This window comes from Suncus etruscus, chromosome 16 (genome assembly GCF_024139225.1).
Source record: "Suncus etruscus isolate mSunEtr1 chromosome 16, mSunEtr1.pri.cur, whole genome shotgun sequence".
Lineage (NCBI taxonomy): Eukaryota > Metazoa > Chordata > Mammalia > Eulipotyphla > Soricidae > Suncus > Suncus etruscus.
The window spans coordinates 27,470,034-27,490,088 of NC_064863.1; positions in this window are offsets into that span (position 1 = coordinate 27,470,034).

Sequence of the window (20,055 nt, forward strand, 5' to 3'; positions counted from 1 at the left end):
TTGATTTTATTTTATAGCCATCTTTCTTCCCTGCAACCAAACAATGCAACCATAGTAGTTCAAGGGAATTTTTGTTTCATGTTTTGGTGTCAAAGATAAAATAAACCTGCATTTTTCATCAAGTTTACTTAAAATGTTTGAAGGAAGGCTCTTATTGATTTTTCTTTTGGTTTGAGAAGTATATTTGGCCTGGCAAGTATTCTCACTTATCCTCAGATGAGAAATCAAGCACTGTGTTGACTTTTACAATTTATATGGAGCGCAGAAAAACCTCATAAAAATCAGCAATAATAAAGTAAACAAAATTAAAGACGAAAGAGATGAAAAAAATTTTGGATGGGGAAAAAATGATTCAATTTTACATAATACCACTCTGTATGAGTCCTTGCAATAATTACTGCCATAATTGCTACATATTAATAGTAGCTAGATTTAAGTGATATTATTTTATAAAATTAATAATATCAAATAAATGAAATTATTATTATTTGACCAAATAAAAGTCTCAGAAATGCTAAAGACAATTATAATCTTTATCTTCCTTCTAAAATAAAACAAAATAAAACTTGAATTACTCCCTGAGGCAGAGTGCCAAAGTGGAAAACAAATCTTGTCATAGAAGTTACCTATTCATAGTCAAAATAAGAGCTGGGAAAATTAGATAACTCTTGCCACTGTAGCAAAATAGGTTGAGCTAGTTTTCATTAATGAATGTTAATTGACTCTTAATTCTAGGATCAGGACTAACCAATGTTTCTACTACCAAATTTCTTTTTATAGCATTTACAAATTGGACAGCTAAATGGTGTAGATTTCAATTATACTTTATGTTTATATAATTGGTGTAACACATTTCAACCAGCACAACAAAAATGACAATGACCTACCCATGAGTATAAATGTTTCCATTCTCTATTTGTTTAAACAAATTAAAAATAAAACAAGTATCAAACTGGAACAATAATTAGCAGTAATTTTTAAAACAATAACAAGTTTGTAGAGTTGTTACTGCTTTCAAACAGTGAATACTTTCAAGACTACCCATGTGTTTTATTATTTCCTAGGATATTCTTTTCCATTATTTCAGTGGAAATTGATCATATTTATTTAATTCTTATAGTTTTTAATATTTTATATATTTTATTTATTTTAAATTAATATATATTATAGCAGTAGGGAATTTGCCTTGCACTCGGCTGACCAGAATGGACCTGGGTTCAATCCCTGGCATCCCATATGATCCCCCAAGTCAGGCATGACTTCTGAGTGCATAGCCAGAAATAACCTCTGAGAGTCACCAGGGTTGCCCCCCCCAAAAGAAGCTAATTTAAATTTAAAATATAAACAAATATAATTTAAGTTGTTGATACAAAAGCAAACATGCTGAATTTGCTATAAAACATTAACTTTAAAGTATGAGAAAATTTATTTCTTCAGTTGATTCTGAAGATTTTGTAAGTTTATGCTCATCTGTTTTAAACAAGTAAAAAGAGATGCAGTTTTATCAGGACCATATATGGAGAAACTTTTTTGTTCGTTTAAAGTGAAGAGATAAAAGTGAAAAATATGGCTAATAAGATAGTAGAGGAGTTATAATAAAATGAAATACTATGTCATACTAATGCAAGAAGTAATATCCAAATAGACATATACTAAAAATTTTATTTTTTTTATTGTGGAGGTATACCATGATCTTAATTCTGGCTCTTTTCTTATAGATAACTCCAGGTGATGCTTGGAGGCCTATAAGTTATTTAACCTTCCTTTGATGGATTTTGAGTATGCCACCTGCAAGAACATTGCCTTTATTATCTTCTTTTTGATTTGTCCTACATTTTTCTCTCACACATGCTATTCATACACCATTGCTGTAGCCAGCCAAGACCAATCTGTGGGAATACCCTTTTTTTTTACCAGAAAGAATAGAAAAGCAAAGAAAGGAAAAGAATAAAATAAAAAGAGAGAAGAAAAGAAAAACAAAGAGAAGTAAAGAGAAGGAAAAAAGATGAAAAAAGAAAGAAAGAAAGAAGAAAGAAAAAAAGAATTGAGAAAGAAAGAAAGCAAAAGAAAGAAAGAAAGAGAAAAAGAAAGAAAGAAAGAAGAAAGAAAAAAAGAATTGAGAAAGAAAGAAAGCAAAAGAAAGAAAGAAAGAGAAAAAGAGAAAGAAAGAAAGAAAGCAAAAGAAAAAGAAAGAAAGAAGAAAGAAAGAAAGAAAGAGAGAGAGAGAGAGAAAGAAAGAAAGAAAGAAAGAAAGAAAGAAAGAAAGAAAGAAAGAAAGAAAGAAAGAAAGAAAGAAAGAAAGAAAGAAAGAAAGAAAGAAAGAAAGAAAGAAAGAAAGAAAGAAAGAAAGAAAGAAAAAGAGAAAGAAAGAAAGAAAGCAAAAGAAAAAGAAAGAAAGAAGAAAGAAAGAAAGAAAGAAAGAAAGAAAGAAAGAAAGAAAAAGAAAGAAAGAAAGAAAGAAAAAGAAAGAAAGAAAGAAAGAAAGAAAGAAAGAAAGAAAGAAAGAAAGAAAGAAAGAAAGAAAGAAAGAAAGAGAGAAAGAAAGAAACAAAGAAAGAAGAAAGAAAGAAGAAATAGTATGACAAGCAACTATTTAACTCTTAAATCTCAGTCTGGAGATTGACTTAAACAAGATCAATACACACATGAAATATAAATGATATAAAGTATAATAACTCCTGGAATTAAACAGGTCTTTCTTCTTGAATATATACAATCCCAAATGCTTCACTAACCACTTTAGTCCTGTGTGGATTTGAGTTCCCAGGCAAAACTTTTCTAAATTGTCACACTTGATAAATTTGTCTTTACAGACATGTCCTCTTAAGTATGAGAGAATGCTTGAGGCAAAAAAATGAACATTTTTATTAGTAACAGAATAAGCAAACACATCGCAACATGAGACAATTTAATAAAGTAATTATCACAATAAGAAAACCTATTCAGCTCTAGGCATAAACTTCTTAAATGCTATATCATTCAGTAAAATTATTCTACATATAAATTCTTTATAAAAGGCAAATACCTCTGTGAAAAACTCCAAATATTTCTCATCATTTTCCCATTAATTCCATGCTGCATTATTATATTATGTACCAAATGTGTAATTATTTTATGTGTTGATATGTTCTTATTAATCAACATCTTTAATTTTATTTGAATGGCTCTAGTAATTGTGCTTTATATTCAATATATTAGTAAGGTCAGGATACTGTATATTCTGCTACATCCTCTGTTTTAACAGTTAACTATTATGTTTATAATATAGTATTTTATATATAACAAAATGTACTATATATTCCTTATGGCATACTATAGTATCCTGTATATTACATGTATATTAATACCCTGTGCAATATAACGCTAAAGAAACTTTAACTAAAATTTTAATATTTCAGGAAAAATGAATAATTATCATATCAAATATATCCTAAATTGTTATTGTGTGCATAACTTTGTTACTTGCAGTCACAAATAATGTACAGATGATATAGTCTTCAAGGAGTAAGACTGTTCTCTGATGCGAATTTTCTAGTGAGATAATATTCTGCCCCAAATCAGGTTTTTTTTTTTCTTTTTTGAGAGAAAAAAGGTAAATCATCTTTTTTATACTTTGTTTTTAAATAATTTTGAGGGCTGTTGTTTTTTTCACTATCAACCCTCTCTCTCAGAGGGCTCAACTTTTTATGGTGATGTTAGCAGAAAGTAGATAATCTGGAAAGATGAAATGCCTAGAATTCATAAGACAAGAAACCTTGTTTCAGAAACTAGCACTAGTAAGGTTTGGAGGAGGCAATCCATTGTGGATCTAAAGCTACGAAAGTCATACACAACTCAGCATTGACAAACAAGACTGGTTTAACAAAAGCAAGATTATATTAAACTTTATTTAATTTTTACATCTATATCCTATTCTTTCCTATCTTTACATTGTACTTGCCTGCAGAAACAGAAGAAACTGTATATTTATTTGTAAACTCTATTATATGAGAAGCTAAGTAAAGAAATGAAATCACAACTTCTACTTGTAAGAGATTTTTCTCATCACAGTACTGTAATCAGACTGTGGATGAAATGTGTATTCCTCATGGGTGGCATTTTTATGGTTTTCTTACAAAGACTTCTATATCTTGTACTTCCAGCTATAGAAACTCTCACTTTAGAAGTTATGCTGTGAAGCTTTCCTTTGCTCTGCCTATTTTCTCTCTGCCTTCATTATCTCTTTTGCTTTCTTCACTCTCCACTCCTTACAAGCTGTGGATAATCAACAATTTCTCATGAATTAACTACCTAATCTCCTTTTATTCTACACTGCCATCTGGCTGTCCTTTCCTACTTTCTTTCATAGTTTAATTCGAAAGTAATATTTTAACAATATTAACATTTAAATACTGAATTAACTTACAGTTATACTCATTTTAGCTGTTTTTAATCCTTTAACAATAAGATTTCTGGTGATTTTTTTCTATCAATAATTAAAAATACTAGATATATAATTAAACTGAGTTTTATAAATTAGTTTCTACTCTAATCTGTAGAGATAATACTTTTGTGTATGTATGAAAATTATTATATTTTGCAATAAAGTCATTAAGACATTGTCAAAAGTTTACTAAGCTACTTGTTTTTTTTCTGAACGTTGAAATTTGAATCCATATTGACATCATTGGTGTATTTCTATGGGATGACATTATTGAAAAATTTGGAGTTGTCATGTGGCTGAAACAATTCCTTGCTCCAGGAACCCTAAGCACTGTGGCTGATATTGAAGTTTTTATGGGGTATATTTTCATCAGTCAGACCTTCTTGAAGTACAAGAAGGATAGCAGAGCTTACCCCAACTCAGTTTCTTATATTGTTTCTCTTAAGCTTCATCCCATAGTTCTCTAATGTGTTGTTTATTTCTTTCTAACTCTTTTTCATTTTCTATTGTTTTTGTTTGGTTTACTGCATCTCATTTTTTAGCTATCAAAAAGGCTACAGTTTCCTTAGTTAATATATTTCTGTTGCTCAGACTTCTATTACATTTTTATACATTAAAAAATAAAAAGAAGGGGCCTGAGAGATGGCATGGAGGTAAGGCATTTGCCTTGCATGCCGAAGGACCGTGGTTAGAATTCCTGCATCTCATATGTTTCCCCAAGCTTGCCAGGAGCGATTTCTGAGTGTAGAACCAGGAGTATCCCCTGAGCGCTGCTGGGTGTAACACCAAAAAAAAAAAAAAAAAGCACAAACAAAAATAAAAATAAGTAGGGGCCAGAGAGATAGCACATCATGTAGGACGTTTGCCTTGTATGTGGCTGACCCAGGAGGTACCCGGTTCAATTCCCAGCATCCCATATGGTCCCCAGCCTACCACGGGCAATTTCTGAGTGCAGAGCCAGAAATGCCCTTTCAGCTCTGCTGAGTGTGGTCCATAAACTAATCAATCAATGAATCAGTCAATAAATAAAGTTTTAAAAAGAACGTTGAAAGAGGGCCATTGACAAAACAGACAGGGAATTGTCCCTACCTTCCCTTCCCAGATTACCAACTTTCAGCTGTGTGGCCATAACCTTTAATCTCTTTCAAAAACAGTCTATGGAACTGTCAAACACAGGCATGACAACTGCATATATATATATATATATATATATATATATATATATATATATATATATATATATATATATATATATATATATCCATTGTTTCAGCTGCCAGTGTTTCCAGAATTATGATAAGGTATTTATGTGAATGGATTAAGGAGGTGCCTACACTCACTCCAATAAAAAGCTCTGGTGAAATTACTGGAAAACTTGGGATTTTAATTATATTGGTGTTTCTGCAGAGGGCCATAGGGAATATTGTATTTTAAGATCTCCAATGCCTCATTATCTAATCACTTAACAGGTTGTTTAGAAAAGCCCAATATCTGAAAATTATTTTTCTCTTGCTACTCTGAAATTTTTATTAAAATTTAGATTATCTTTTGTCTTTTTATTATGATAGAGAAGCAATCTCAATTTCTTCTTCCAAAAGATAAACTTTATTAATCTGCTTCAAAAGTCCATACTCTCAACATAGTAAGTAGTTTTGCCCTACTATCTTACCCTGTATACCCTGAGTGATGCCACATTTTACTACCAGTTTAAAATGGCAAGAAATCTTTTCTAAACTGAAGTATTCTCTACAATTAAACTACCATGACTCCCTATAGCTTTAAATCCAAGTTCTTTTTGCTTCGTTTGAAATAACATGATACCTAAATAATATAACTGTTAGCTGAAGATTTTCTAATATTAAGAGAAACAAAAGCACTTTGAAATGTATTGCTCATCTATATTAAATTTCCCATGGTACTGTAATCTCATGTATACTTCTTTTTGCTACAATCTCCAATTTAAATTCTATTAGGAGGCACTCCAATTTCAAGTGGGAATATAAACATGGAGTACATTTGTCCCAAATGAATTAATTCTCAATTCCACTAAAGACCAAGTGACCTCTATGTGGAGTTTTGCCTATGGGATATTATAGATAGCCCACTGTAAATGGGAGGCATCGGAAAATATCCCAAAACATTTAGAAATTGCCTTTAGAGGATAAGCCCACAATGATTAGAATTGCAAGCACATATCTTGGATAACTGGGCTTCTGTTTTATTGACTATGTCTTAATTTTACGAAATTTGCACAAGCCTACTAGATCTATAACTGCCAAACACTATGTTTTTTCAATGTCCTCATCCAGAGACAGATAAAAGTGCAAGCGCTGGACATCACACCATATAATAATATCTAATACATTAGATGCAGTCATTAGATATCCTTAGTGTAAAATAGGTTACATAATAATCAGTTCAACTGGGAATGGAGCAATAGCACAGTGGGAAGGGCATTTGTCTTTAATGCAGCCAACCTGGGTTTGACTCCTGGCATCCCTTATCTGGCTAGAAGTGATTCCAGAGTTTAGAGCCAGGAGTAACCCCTGAGTAAAACCAGGTTAGACTCCAAAATAAACAAAAAATTCAGTTAAAATGAAATGTTTTATTATACATATAATACATAATAATATATTATATACTATTTATTTTGGGAGTGAGGATGCTCCTAACCAATGGCCAGGAAGACTGAAGAACACTTCTCAAAGTATTCAATCAAAAAAATAATTGAAAAATATACTAATTTTTTCTGGGTTATACAGGGATTCATAATGTACTCAAGGCTTAATAAAATCTTTGTAAAGTATATTTATACTATTGTTTTAACTATGGTAAATTACATTTCTGAAGCATATCTTTCCACAAATTTTGATTCTCAGCATGTATAGGGATCTAAATATCCCAAAATTTTCTTCAGAATTCAAATATAATACTGCAATAAATAAAAAACTGGTTATCCTTCCTTAAAAATTAGGCATTGAAATGTGCAATCAACTGTTCGTTTTGTTAGATTGTTAAGGTAGCAACTCCACTTGTTTGTAAAACTTTCTAACCTAAGGAATTGCATGTCACTGCCTCTGGGTAATCGATTCAGTGCTGGCAATATGTTTCCTTGGAGAAAATAAGGTAGATTTCTAGTCAATTCTTGCCTAAGGCTGACCTAATAGTGCTTCTGGCAATTTTTATTTGTTTGTTTGTTTTGAAAATATTTTATTGAATCTTATTCATAAGTACATAATGGGATATAGACAGACAAAAGCTTGGAAATCTATACCAATTAGAATGATATTTTTAAATATGTGCTCATTTCTCTGTCAAGTTACCATGGTTGTTCAGAATTTTAGCAAATTAAATAGTGTTTTACACATTCTGTAGAGTAGAGCTACTTTTTAAAATTTTTCTTGTGTCTGTATGAGATAAGGACCTTGAAAAAATGTTTTCTTTTGGGAGAAAGACTTGTTATGAAAATAAAGTCATTTTAAATAAAAATTTCGAAAAGATAATATGAAGGATAGTTTTTCAAGCAGCTAAAATCTCCATGTAAATCATTAGAAATAAAATTTCATAGAACATCAATGAATTTTTAGTTTGTCACAATGCAATAAAGGACATTAAACAGACTTAGGTAAATTATTAAAGTTTAGAATACAAAATAATATTTGTTAATTTGTCTTTCAAGTAAGGTTGATACATACAACTCATTAAAATAAAAAGAAAAAATGTTGAACATAAGATTGCTTACTTTTTATCTAGGATTTTAATCATGATTTGTTGATTTAAAAATTATTTTATAATTTACCCTATCTAAAGTGAATTGAACATTTTTTTAAAAATCAAGGTAATAGGGCAGAGCAATAGCACGTCAGCTTGGGTGTTTGCCTCGCACATGGTGGCAGACCAGGTTTTGTTCCCTGACATCCTAGATGGTCCCCATGCCTACACAATAAAACCTACAAAAGCCTGCTGTAAGAAATGAAAGAGAACAGAAGAAAATGGAAACAGCCTGTTTATGGATTGGGAGGATTAATATTATTAGAATGGCAATACACCTCAAAGCTTAGTACAGATTTAATTCAATTTCATAATTCATGACATTTATTAAACAAGTGGATTAAGTACTCCTGAAATTCATTCAGAAAAATATATTCCCACTAGTAGCTAGAGCTATCTTTAGGAAAAAGTATATGGGAGACAACACTTTCCCCCAACATTAAATTGCATTACAAAGCAATAGTCATTAAAATAACAGGGTATTGGAGCAATATGATAAATAAATCATAAATATCAATAAAAATAGACTCTAAGATCACTGGAAGAGACTTGAGTATTCAGAGACTGTTCCCAGGAATGCAATTAACTAATATTTGATAAGTGGGCAAGAAATGCAAAATGAAGCAAAGAAAGCCTCTTCAACATCTGGTGTTGGTATAACTGGTCAGCAAAATGCAAAAAGTGAACTCAGAGCTTCATATAACATTACACACAAGGTCAAATCCAAATAGATTAAAGACCTTGATATCAGACCTGAATCCATAAGGTATATAGAACAATACTTAAGTAAAACACTCCATGACATTGAGACTAAAGCTATCTTTATGGAGGAAAATCATTGTTTATAAAAGTGGAAGCAGAGATAAACAGATCAGACTATATTAAGCTGAAAAGCTCTGCACCTCAAAGAATGTAATGACTAGGATACAAGGTCATCCATAGAATGGGATAAACTATTCACCCAATAACATCAGATAAGTAGCTAATATCTAAGATATTCAAGGTACTGACAAGCTTAACAAGAAAAAAAATCTAACTCCATCAAAAAATGGGTATAAGAAATGTACAGACACTTCCTCCAAAAAGAAATATAAAAGGTAAAAAATGGCACAAAAATGCTCCACATCACTAATCATCAGAAAGAGGCAAATCAAAACATCAATGAGGTACCATCTCACACCATAGGGACTGGCCCGCATCACAAAGTACAAGAACAATCTGTGCAGGAGGGAAGTGAAGAGAATGAAGAAAAAGGAACTCTTGTTCACTGCTGGTGGGAGTGCTATCTAGTCCAGCCTTTATGGAAAACAATATGAAGAGTCGACAAAAAAACTGGACATTGAGTTCTCATATGATCCAGCTACCACTCCTAAGGATCTACCCTAGGAACACAAAACACACAATACAAATTGCCTTCTGCACATCTTTACTCATCTTTATTGTCTCTAGGTATTATTACAATAATGTCTTTTATTTTTCTTAAATCCCATAGATGAATGAGACTACATATATATTGATTGCAGTGCAATTCTAATAGCCAGAGTCTAAAAACAACCCAAAAGCCCTTTGAAGGATGAATGGCTAAAGAAACTGTGATACATATGCACAATGGAATACTATGCAGCCATCAGGAGAGATGAAGTCTATAATTTTCATATATTATATGGATAAATATGGAAACTATTATGCTGAATTAAGTAAATCAGAGGGAGATAGATACACTCATTTATGGAATTTAAGAAAAATAAAAGAAAATATTGTAATGATACCCAGAATATAAAGATTAGGGCTGGAAGTACTGGCTCATGATATGAATCTTACCACAAAAAGTGATGAATACAGTTAAGGAAATAACCACACTAAAAATGATGATGAATGGTAATAAGTGAAAGAAGTAGAATGGCTGGATAGAATGCCTGTATAGAATACAGGCATGGGATTACAGGAGAAAGGAGATTGTGGTTGTGGGCATTGGTGATGGGATGTTACACTGGTGAAGGGGTATACTCATCTTATGACTGAAAACAAACTACAAACATGTTTATAATCAGGTTGCTGAAATAAATATATCATTTAAAAATAAATAAAATACAATAGCAGTAATATGGAAATAATTCAATGTTCTACAACAGATTAATAAAAATTATACTATGTACACACATTTTTAACCATAAATATTATGAAATAATGTAGCCAACTGCACTTTGAATAGAACTGGACTATATCATATTAAATGAAATAAAACATAGAAAAATGGACAGATAGTAGATTACCCATCAGTCTGTGGTTAAGGATAAACATGACTTTGAATGGAGCCATCACATATTAGGAAATCCTGGGTCCTGGATTATAGTTGAGTCTTTCAAGCAAATTGAAGAGAAGAACAGGTTGGATGGAATAGAAATGTTATTGGAAATAGCATAATGTCATTGGTGGAGAGTTTGGTATTTTGATATTAATGACTTATGTTGTGACATTCAATATATAAACATTAACAGTATTTTAAATGTGTGACCCATGCAATTAGAACTTAAAATAGAATTTTAATAATAATAGTTATATTTTAAAAATGTCATTAAAATTTGTAAAGATATATAATAATGCAATCAATTCTATTACCAGTCAAACTTCAAAACATATAATGTAACCAGAAGCTCTTAACAAAACCTTCAACAAAGATTAAATAGGTATGCCATAGTTTTCCTCTAGTTAACATATTTTATATTTTGTGAATTGGCATATAGCTTACAAAATGTATATAAAAATCATTTAACCACAAATATTGGAACGTATTTGATTTAATAGTACTTAATAAAAATACTTCTCCAAGCAAACTTTCTTTGTCTTTAAAAATAATGCTAATAACATATAAGATGTTTAGATAAATTATGAATGTTAAATTGAAAAAATGATTAATGATTTTAAGTTTAAATTCTTATGTTGTATTTAAGATGATTTAGCCCTGAATAAACATCTGTTTGGTACTATGTTACATCCAGATATAGATAATTAATGACATATATATAATCACAGAAAATGACATGTTCAGATCCATTATGAGCAGTGCTTTGAAACGATATTTGTCACAACCTGTCATTCTGTCATTATATCGCATTATGTATCTATAAAAAGATGTATACCTTTCATTTTGAAGTACTTTAGAAATCTAAAATATAATTTCTATAGTTTCTGGCTACACACATTTTTAATTTTTAGTTGGTATGACAAATACATATGCTTTTGATCAAGTAAATATTAAATTCTACTCATCTGTAAAATGATATTTATTCTCATCGTCTCACCCTAAGCAGGTGGCTTAATTTCAGTGTACTTCAGAGATATAATTTCAGGCTTATTAAAACATTTATTATGACTACTGATCATTTTCTATACAGATGAAAATATATTTATTGAGCTGTTATTATTATTTTCCTTTTCTTTGAGAGTTTATTTTAGAATACTCAATGAATCTGGGATTTTCAAAAGAAGTGGTTTTTGAATCACTATGGATTAATGAGAAATTTGTATGTTACTTTAAGATTATATATATTCATTATATGTTATAGACTATTCTGAACATTGATATAAAGTTTGATTCAAGTAATTAAACTTTGAAGAACATTTATCATGAAGACCTATATAATTAATGCCAGTGTGGGAGCTTCAGGTGACTTATGTGAAGTTAAGAAGTAGAGATCCCGGGGCCGGGCGGTGGCGCTAAAGGTAAGGTGCCTGCCTTGCCTGGGCTAACCTTGGACGGACCGCGGTTCGATCCCCCGGTGTCCCATATGGTCCCCCAAGCCAGGAGCAAACTTCTGAGCACATAGCCAGGAGTAACCCCTGAGCGTTACCGGGTGTGGCCCAAAAACCAAAAAAAAAAAAAAAAAGAAGTAGAGATCCCAAGAAAAAACAATCAGTTTTCTTTATCTATTCTACACCTACCTTCCTAGGAATAGTTGAGGGGAAAAGAATAGGGCTATGAGTCTTGCTCTTTGTAGTAAAAAGAAAAGTTACTCCTACACCTCTACCAGATCTTTCAGTTCCGTTTTCTTTTCTTCACAGAACAGATTTTAGGAGGAGGGAAACAATGAAGTAAAAAGCGGTTTTATTTGTACATTCTGAGGAAAGAAGGGTGAAGAGGAGTGAGAGAGAGAGAGAGAGAGAGAGAGAGAGAGAGAGAGAGAGAGAGAGAGAGAGAGAGAGAGAGATTAGCCTGTTCAAGAGACAACATCGGCTTCTCCAAAGGTTGAGAGGGCTCTAGTTGACATGCAACTGCTAGAATATGAAATTACACATTTCAAGAGACTAGGTAAGGGAGATATGTGCCCAATCACCTTGTATGGAGGCAAATGCAAATATGTAGGTATGTTCTTCCTTAATTACAATATGGCTTATATAAGGTTTCCCCAATTTACCCCACAAGTGGCGCTTTCAAGCTTGATAAGAGTCCAATGCTAGAGTAGTTGTCATGTGAAAGAGTTTCTAGACGTTGACAATCTTTCTTTGATATTCCTTTTCTGACCATAAATTTTGCTGTATTTTTTTAAGTAAGTAGCCCTGCTTCTCTGAACCTGGAGAGAGGTCAGGTAAAGATATATTGGGCCTTAGTTCCTGTGTTCACAATGTGGGTCCTGACAGTCTTAGGACTAGAGAAAGAACATCTCCTTTCAATTCCTTTCTTTGATTTTATTACATTCCCAAGAACTTCTATTACATTTCAGTAACTCATTATCATAGAAGGGTACTATCCCTCTCTTTAATTTCTTGCTTCAATATTATGTGTTATTACAATATTTATTTACTCAGTAATTTGTTAAATGTTTATAGATAACTTTCTTTTTGGGAGATACTGTTTTAGATTATAAGTGAGAACCAAACTTTAGGTTTTGTAGACAGTGTATAAGATGAAGAAATTATTTTAACAATAGATTAGTATAAGTACAATAGTATAAATATGATAAAGTTTAGTATGATAAATCTCATAATAATCTACTGAAAAAAAACTGCTCATCATCTCTAAAAACACTATTTCTCACTATTTCCAACCACAACTGAGCAGAACGTTTCCTGGCACCTTAAAGGAAGTTTTTGGGGTTCGAGAATAAACATGCCTAGAGACTGTAGTTGGTCTCAAGACAGTATACTTCAAGGGTGGAGAGGCCCTGTATCTTTTAAGCTAAGGGAGTTTCCTTTTTAATGTTCCCAATACTTACTATGCCTATGCAAAACAAAATAAAACAAAACAAAAACTAACTTGCCACACCAGCCCCCTTTTTTCTTTTTCTTTTCTTTTAAATTAATATTCATAGATTTTGGACAGGACTCTCACCCTCATTCTTTTTATTTTAACAGAATCATGGAACATGAATGATCTTGTTCTGCTTCATATTTTTATGTCATCCTACAATTTTTTTTAAAAGTGGATGTTATTGGGGCAAAGCAGTCTAATGAGCATTCAGTGGAAATAAAAAATAATCAGACCTAAATATTCAACTCAAATAAAAGACAATAATATCAAAAATCCCAAACTACAACAAGCTCTACACAAAAAGGGACCTTTTACACTAGAATTCCAGGGGGCAGGGATGGAGGTGTGGGAATCATGCTGTTGAATATGGCAGAGGATGTCAACACTGGTGGTGGGAATGACCCTATTTTACTGTCACTATGTACTTAGATTCAACTGTAAAAGACTTGCATTTCACATTGGTCTCAATAATGAGAATGTATGAGGGCAATGGAGAGCCTGTTTAGAGTACAGGTGGGGGTCGGGTGGGGAAGAGGGAGACTTGGGACATTGGTGATGGGAATGTTCCACTGATGATGGGTGGTGTTCTTTACATGACTGAAACCCAAACACAATCATGTATGTAATCAAGGTGTTTAAATAAAAAATATATATTTAAAAAAATAAAAAATAGATTATTACAAGATAAATCAAAACTATTCGACACAGTAGTTAAAATTTTAAATATAAAAAAACAGTGAGGGGCTGGAGAGACAGTAGAGCAAATACTGCACTTGCCATACATTCCTATGACCCCATAACAGCTCCACACTCCTAAGAATGATCTTAGCAGAGAGCCAGAGGCATACCCTAGGTACAGCTAAATGCAACAGGCTTAGGTCAGAGCTATAGCACAGCGACAGGGCATTTGAGTTGTAAGCGGCTGATCCAGGAGGGACTGGCATTTGATTCCTTGCTTTTTCTATGGTCCCCTGAGCCTGCCATGAGAGATTTCTCAGTGCAGAGCCAGGAATAATGCCTCAGTGCTGCCTGGTGTGGCCCCAAAAACTGAAGAAAAACAAAAAGATATCACAGCCTTTAAAAAAGGGAAAAAAGACAAATAAGTAAAAAAAAATTAAAAAATGTACATTGATGATTAAATGGTGGCATTTGAACAATGATATAAAACAAAAATGAGGTAATTTTCAAACAAAATATCAATAAAGCCAGTCTAGATACATGCATTACCTATTGAGAAGGCCTTAAGATTGATCATCCTGTACATATCAGAGAAATAACCAGGAGGCCACTGTAAGTTAATAAGGAGTAGCAAGAAATGAGGTCATAAAGGTGAAATGAGAAGCTAGAACTTGAAAAAGCTTAGATATCATTGTAAAACTCTGCTTTTATATTTGAAGATTTACTGTGATAGAAATTCTGCAAATAACAGTTCAAAAGTTGTGACTGCAAGTAGATTGAATAAGTAAAAGACACGTGTTTTTTTTTTAAAGTTGTATCATTGGCTGTTTCCTTTCTCATTCATTTGCATTTTTTCATTTTCATGTAAATGAAGCCACAAAGCATATAATATCTATTGTATGACTTTTCACCTTCAGTAAACCCTTATGAAGATCGCTGTAGAGTTGTATATCATTAGTTCTTTTTACTTTTTCTTTTGCACAGAAATAGTAATGATGTGATGATTATTGTTTAGCATTTGCATTTTTGAATAATTAAAAAACTGCTATGAAGTTAGGTACATTTTCAATGAAAGCTTTCAAGATCCACACATTCATATATTTGTTACAAAAATAAATAAAATTGGTATTTGCTTTTTAAATGTTACTTTTTAAAAAATATCTTTAAGCAAGTTTGTAGTTGAGTTTTAGTAATACAAAAGAGTACCCCCTTTACAGTGCAGGGTCCCCACTACCAATGCCCTCCATCTCCCTCCTCCCACACCCCTGCCTGTATTCCAGACTGATATTCTATTTCTCTCACTTACTACCATTGTACAATAGTTGTCAGTGAAATTATTTCTCTAATATCACCTCTTTTTTTGTTAAACCAAAATAAAATCTTTTGTTATATTTTAATAAGAAATTTTATAATTTTATTATTTTTATATTCCAAGCCCTAATACATATTTATAATATTTGATGTGGATGTATATATTATATACATATACATCAAATACTAATACATGTATATATTTGTTACATTAACATTTTTGTAAAATACTATTTTATTCTACTTGCCTATATTATTTTTTTTTAAATAAATTGGTTAAAATAGTGGATCTTGTGTACAGAGAAAGTTTAGTGGGAAAGATGATGAGGTTCTGGCTCCATAACCACATGTGCATTCTATGCCCTATCTCAACATTCTAGGAGTATATCTCAGGAGAAAACCTGAGTACAAAGCTAGTAGTAGGCTCAAGAACCGCCAGCTATGGCCTCCAAAAAAAATAAATAAGTGAACTTTTTTTCCGAAATCTATATTATTTACTTTAATGTATTTTTTCATATAACACCATACTTTTAAAACCTTGATTTCTGAATTTTTATAATTTTTGTAAGTTTATTTCTGTAACAAAAACTTATTTCTTTGTTTTTTTTCTTTATTCTTTTTTTATTCAATATTTTTATTTTATGGCCTGTGTTCTTATTCATACCTTATTTCCAGCAGCAAATGTTCTTATGAGCATTGCTGTGTATCCTAGAAGTCTCCTTAAGCACCAATTCAGAGGCCACATTATCCCCCACTACAACACAAAACAAATTTTTTTTTTGTTTTATTTTTTTTGGGCCACACCCGGTAACGCTCAGGGGTTACTCCTGGCTATGTGCTCAGAAGTTGCTCCTGGCTTGGGGGACCATATGGGACACCGGGGGATCGAACCGCTGTCTGTCCAAGGCTAGCGCAGGCAAGGCAGGCACCTTACCTTTAGCGCCACCGCCCGGCCCCAACACAAAACAAATTTAAAAAAATCTTTAAAAGCAAAAAATAAAACTAAAAATGTATATTTAAATTTCTAGATTTATTGTGAAATGAGTTTGTTATTTCTCTTATTATATGCTTAAATTGGATAGAAATTTAACTATAGCTATAAAACATCTTACAGTATTGATTCTTTTTATAAACACTACATTTTCAAATATTATAGTTTTTTTTTAACTTTTTTAAATTTTGGGCTACACCCTTTAATGCTCAGGGGTTACTCCTGGCTATGAGCTCAGAAATTGCTTCTGACTTGGTGACCAATTGGGACTCCAGGGGTATTAACCACAGTCTGTCCTGTGTCAGCTGCGTGCAACACAAACACCCTATTGATGCGCCATTGCTCTAGCCACAGATATTATATTTTAATATAGAATCTCAACTTATGCTTCTTTTAAATAAAATTTTTTTCTTTGGCATTTCATATTTCAATGGTATAACTGATAACTTTATTTATTTATTAACAGGAACACAAATTTTCCTTTGTCTTCTTTGCCATTTTATTATGACATCAACTCAAATGTCTTGTGACAAGTGTTCTTTTCAATGGGGTCTTCTTCTATAATTGGTTTTGCGATGGTTCAGTCCTGATGACCCAGTATTATCTCTCTACCTTTTATCACATTAATCACTATTAACCATGAAATTTAGGTTCAATTATCTATTCTTTTTGTCACACACTTCAAGAGACTATAAGCTTTTTTCTGACAGCTAATAATAATAATAATAATGATAATTTATCACCAAAATGATAGTATACTTACTATAAGAGCTCAGTAAATATTTATTAAACTGATTTTTATAATTAATGGGTTTCTCCATAGATTTGAACTATCTCTTTTTCAAGAAGTCTATATAAGAAGAATATTAGAGTTAAAAAATAGAAATAAAGTTCAATTACATGTTCAGATGCATTAACCTTAAATTAAAATAGCAATATTAAAAAACTAAGTGGATGTCCTAATGCAGCAATATGTAGGGGAAGAGAAAAGAAAACATATTTTCTGTCCCTTAGTAGTGAAATTCTTTGATATAATCACTTTAGAAGCTTTCACAAATGCACTATAATGTCACTTGTACATTATAATTATACAAACGCTTTGATAATTTATATCCTCCCTGTGATTCATGACTGGATCATTTAATTCCTTAGGAACATGATATCACTATAAGTTTTATGTTCAATAAAACCACTGGGATTGCTACCTTTCCTATTAAAATGGAGAAATTGTATTTGTGCTGTCATCTAATTTTTCCCCTTTGAAACAAATTTTATTATGTTCGTTTCAGAGTTTTGTTAACTGTCTAAATCTGTCTTATGCAAACATTTACCTAGAGAAATGATTTCATCCAAAAGAAGGTTATGTAACACTTGATTATATTGTCTCTATTTCTATGTTGAATAGTGAGAGTATACTTTTTTGTTTTGTTTTGTTTTGTTTTGGCCATACCAGTTTGATGCTCAGGCTAAGCCCTCAGGCTAAGTGCTCAGAAATTGCCCCTGGCTTGGGGGGACCATATGGGACACCGGGGGATGGAACATCGGTCCTTCCTTGGCTAGCGCTTGCAAGACAGACACCTTATCTCTAGCGCCACCTTGCCGACCCCGTGATAGTACACATTCTAACTCTAAAAAAACCATTTCTGGATTACTTTATAACTCTGTAAATTATGAAATACAGCATAAATAAAAGGTTTTATTTTACTGTATACAGGTCAGTTTAGAAAAATCATAGCAAAATATGCAATATTTTGAGAGCTATTTGGCTCTATTTGGCAGTTGTAATTAAATATTATTTTAGATTATGTAAATGTCAATATTTTAATATTTTCTTTATTTTAACAAAAAATATTCGGCTATAAAATTAAGATGATATTTTACTAAAATAACTATCATAATAGGTTAATAAAAAACAAAACAACTACTAAACAACTAAGTTTAGAACAAAAACTCTATTAGATTTTTACAAGTATTCAATTTGAAAACATGCAATAATAACAAGATTGATAATTTGCTACAAATATTAGACTATAAGATATTATTTATATTTTGCCTGAAAAGTATCAGGTTACTATATTATAAATACTAGAATTTTGAGGAGTAATAATAACTGGTTATGGGTAATTTGCATTGTAATTTCTGTTTAAGTTTTGAAGTTAAAAATCCTTTCGTTCGGATGTTAGATTTATTTAAGAGCATCATAAAGATTCTGCATGGAGGTAAGGAAACTATTTTAAGCACTTCAGCATTTAAAATACTCTAAATTTATTTATATATATGAATATTAGGATCAACTTCTGAAATCTTAGAGCCCATAGTCAAATAGACTATGTCTTTTTATAAATGTAGTCTTTCTTTTTTTTTACCTTATCTTATTTCCTTCTCCAATGCTAGCACTAGAATTCTCTTTATTCCTCCAGAGACTATTGAAATATAAATCCAAAACCATATACAGAACCACATTTATTTTCCTGCTTTAATATTGTTCCCCTATCTCATTCAAAGATTGTTTGGAAGCAAAGCTGGAAGCTAAAACATGTGTGCTAATATTTTATTGCAATGTAAAATCCCAGAAAGGTAAAATAAGTCTGAGTTAAAGAAATAGGTAAATAAATATTATAGAATCACATAGTTTTCTTTTAGTACTTTATTTTTATAGTAGTTTGCTGGACAGAGGAAAATTGAAATTTGTCATACATCCCTTTCTTCACACATGCCTAAAGTGGACCTCTCCCCTTCATGAATATTCTATGCAAGAGATGTTCATTTGTCATATATGACTAACCTATGCTGACGTATGTCAATCACTCAAAATTTACATCTTTTACAGCTTCATTCTAAACACTAACACCTAAATCTTTTTACCTAAGTCACTACAGTCAGAAACGTAAATTTAAAATAAACAATTTGTATCAAAAAAACATAGACAAAGCATTAAGCATATGTGTGGACACAAACTATCATCACCTTAATAAAAATACTCCAAAGTATCAATCATTTTTATTCATTCATAATTTATTTCCAACACACTTTAATATAAGATATACAAGAACAGATCCAAAAGGTGGACACATTGGGTGGTGTGCCTTTTCCTAGTAAAGTGAGCATATTTTCACAAAATACACACACACACACACACACACACACACACACACACACACAAAGCCAATGTATATTTGGAATCTTGAAGAAATCAAACTTCACAGAAATTTGTAGTTTGATAAATTACATTGTATTTTATATTAAATCGAGAAAATAAAGGAAAATTACAAAATTATTAAATAAAAATAAATGTGAAACTAAAACACTATTATCAAGTTATTATTATTTTTATTCTTTTGGACATAAAACTTTAAAAATTAGTTTACATTTAGCTTTTATTCAGAAGCACTATTATAGTTGTTATAAATCCATTAGACATGTTATAGAACTTTTTTTGTTATAAACTTGCAAATATAGTATTTTATGGTTTCAAATCTGAGGTCATAGACTTGAGACAGTTTCTTGTTTTGTAATTTAATAATTCAATGTTCTTATTTTCCTTCTAAACCCTCATAACATATAATGTGTTTTTATTGTTTATGTTGAGATTTTTAACATAGAAGTGCACCTCATAATATATAATATATTTTT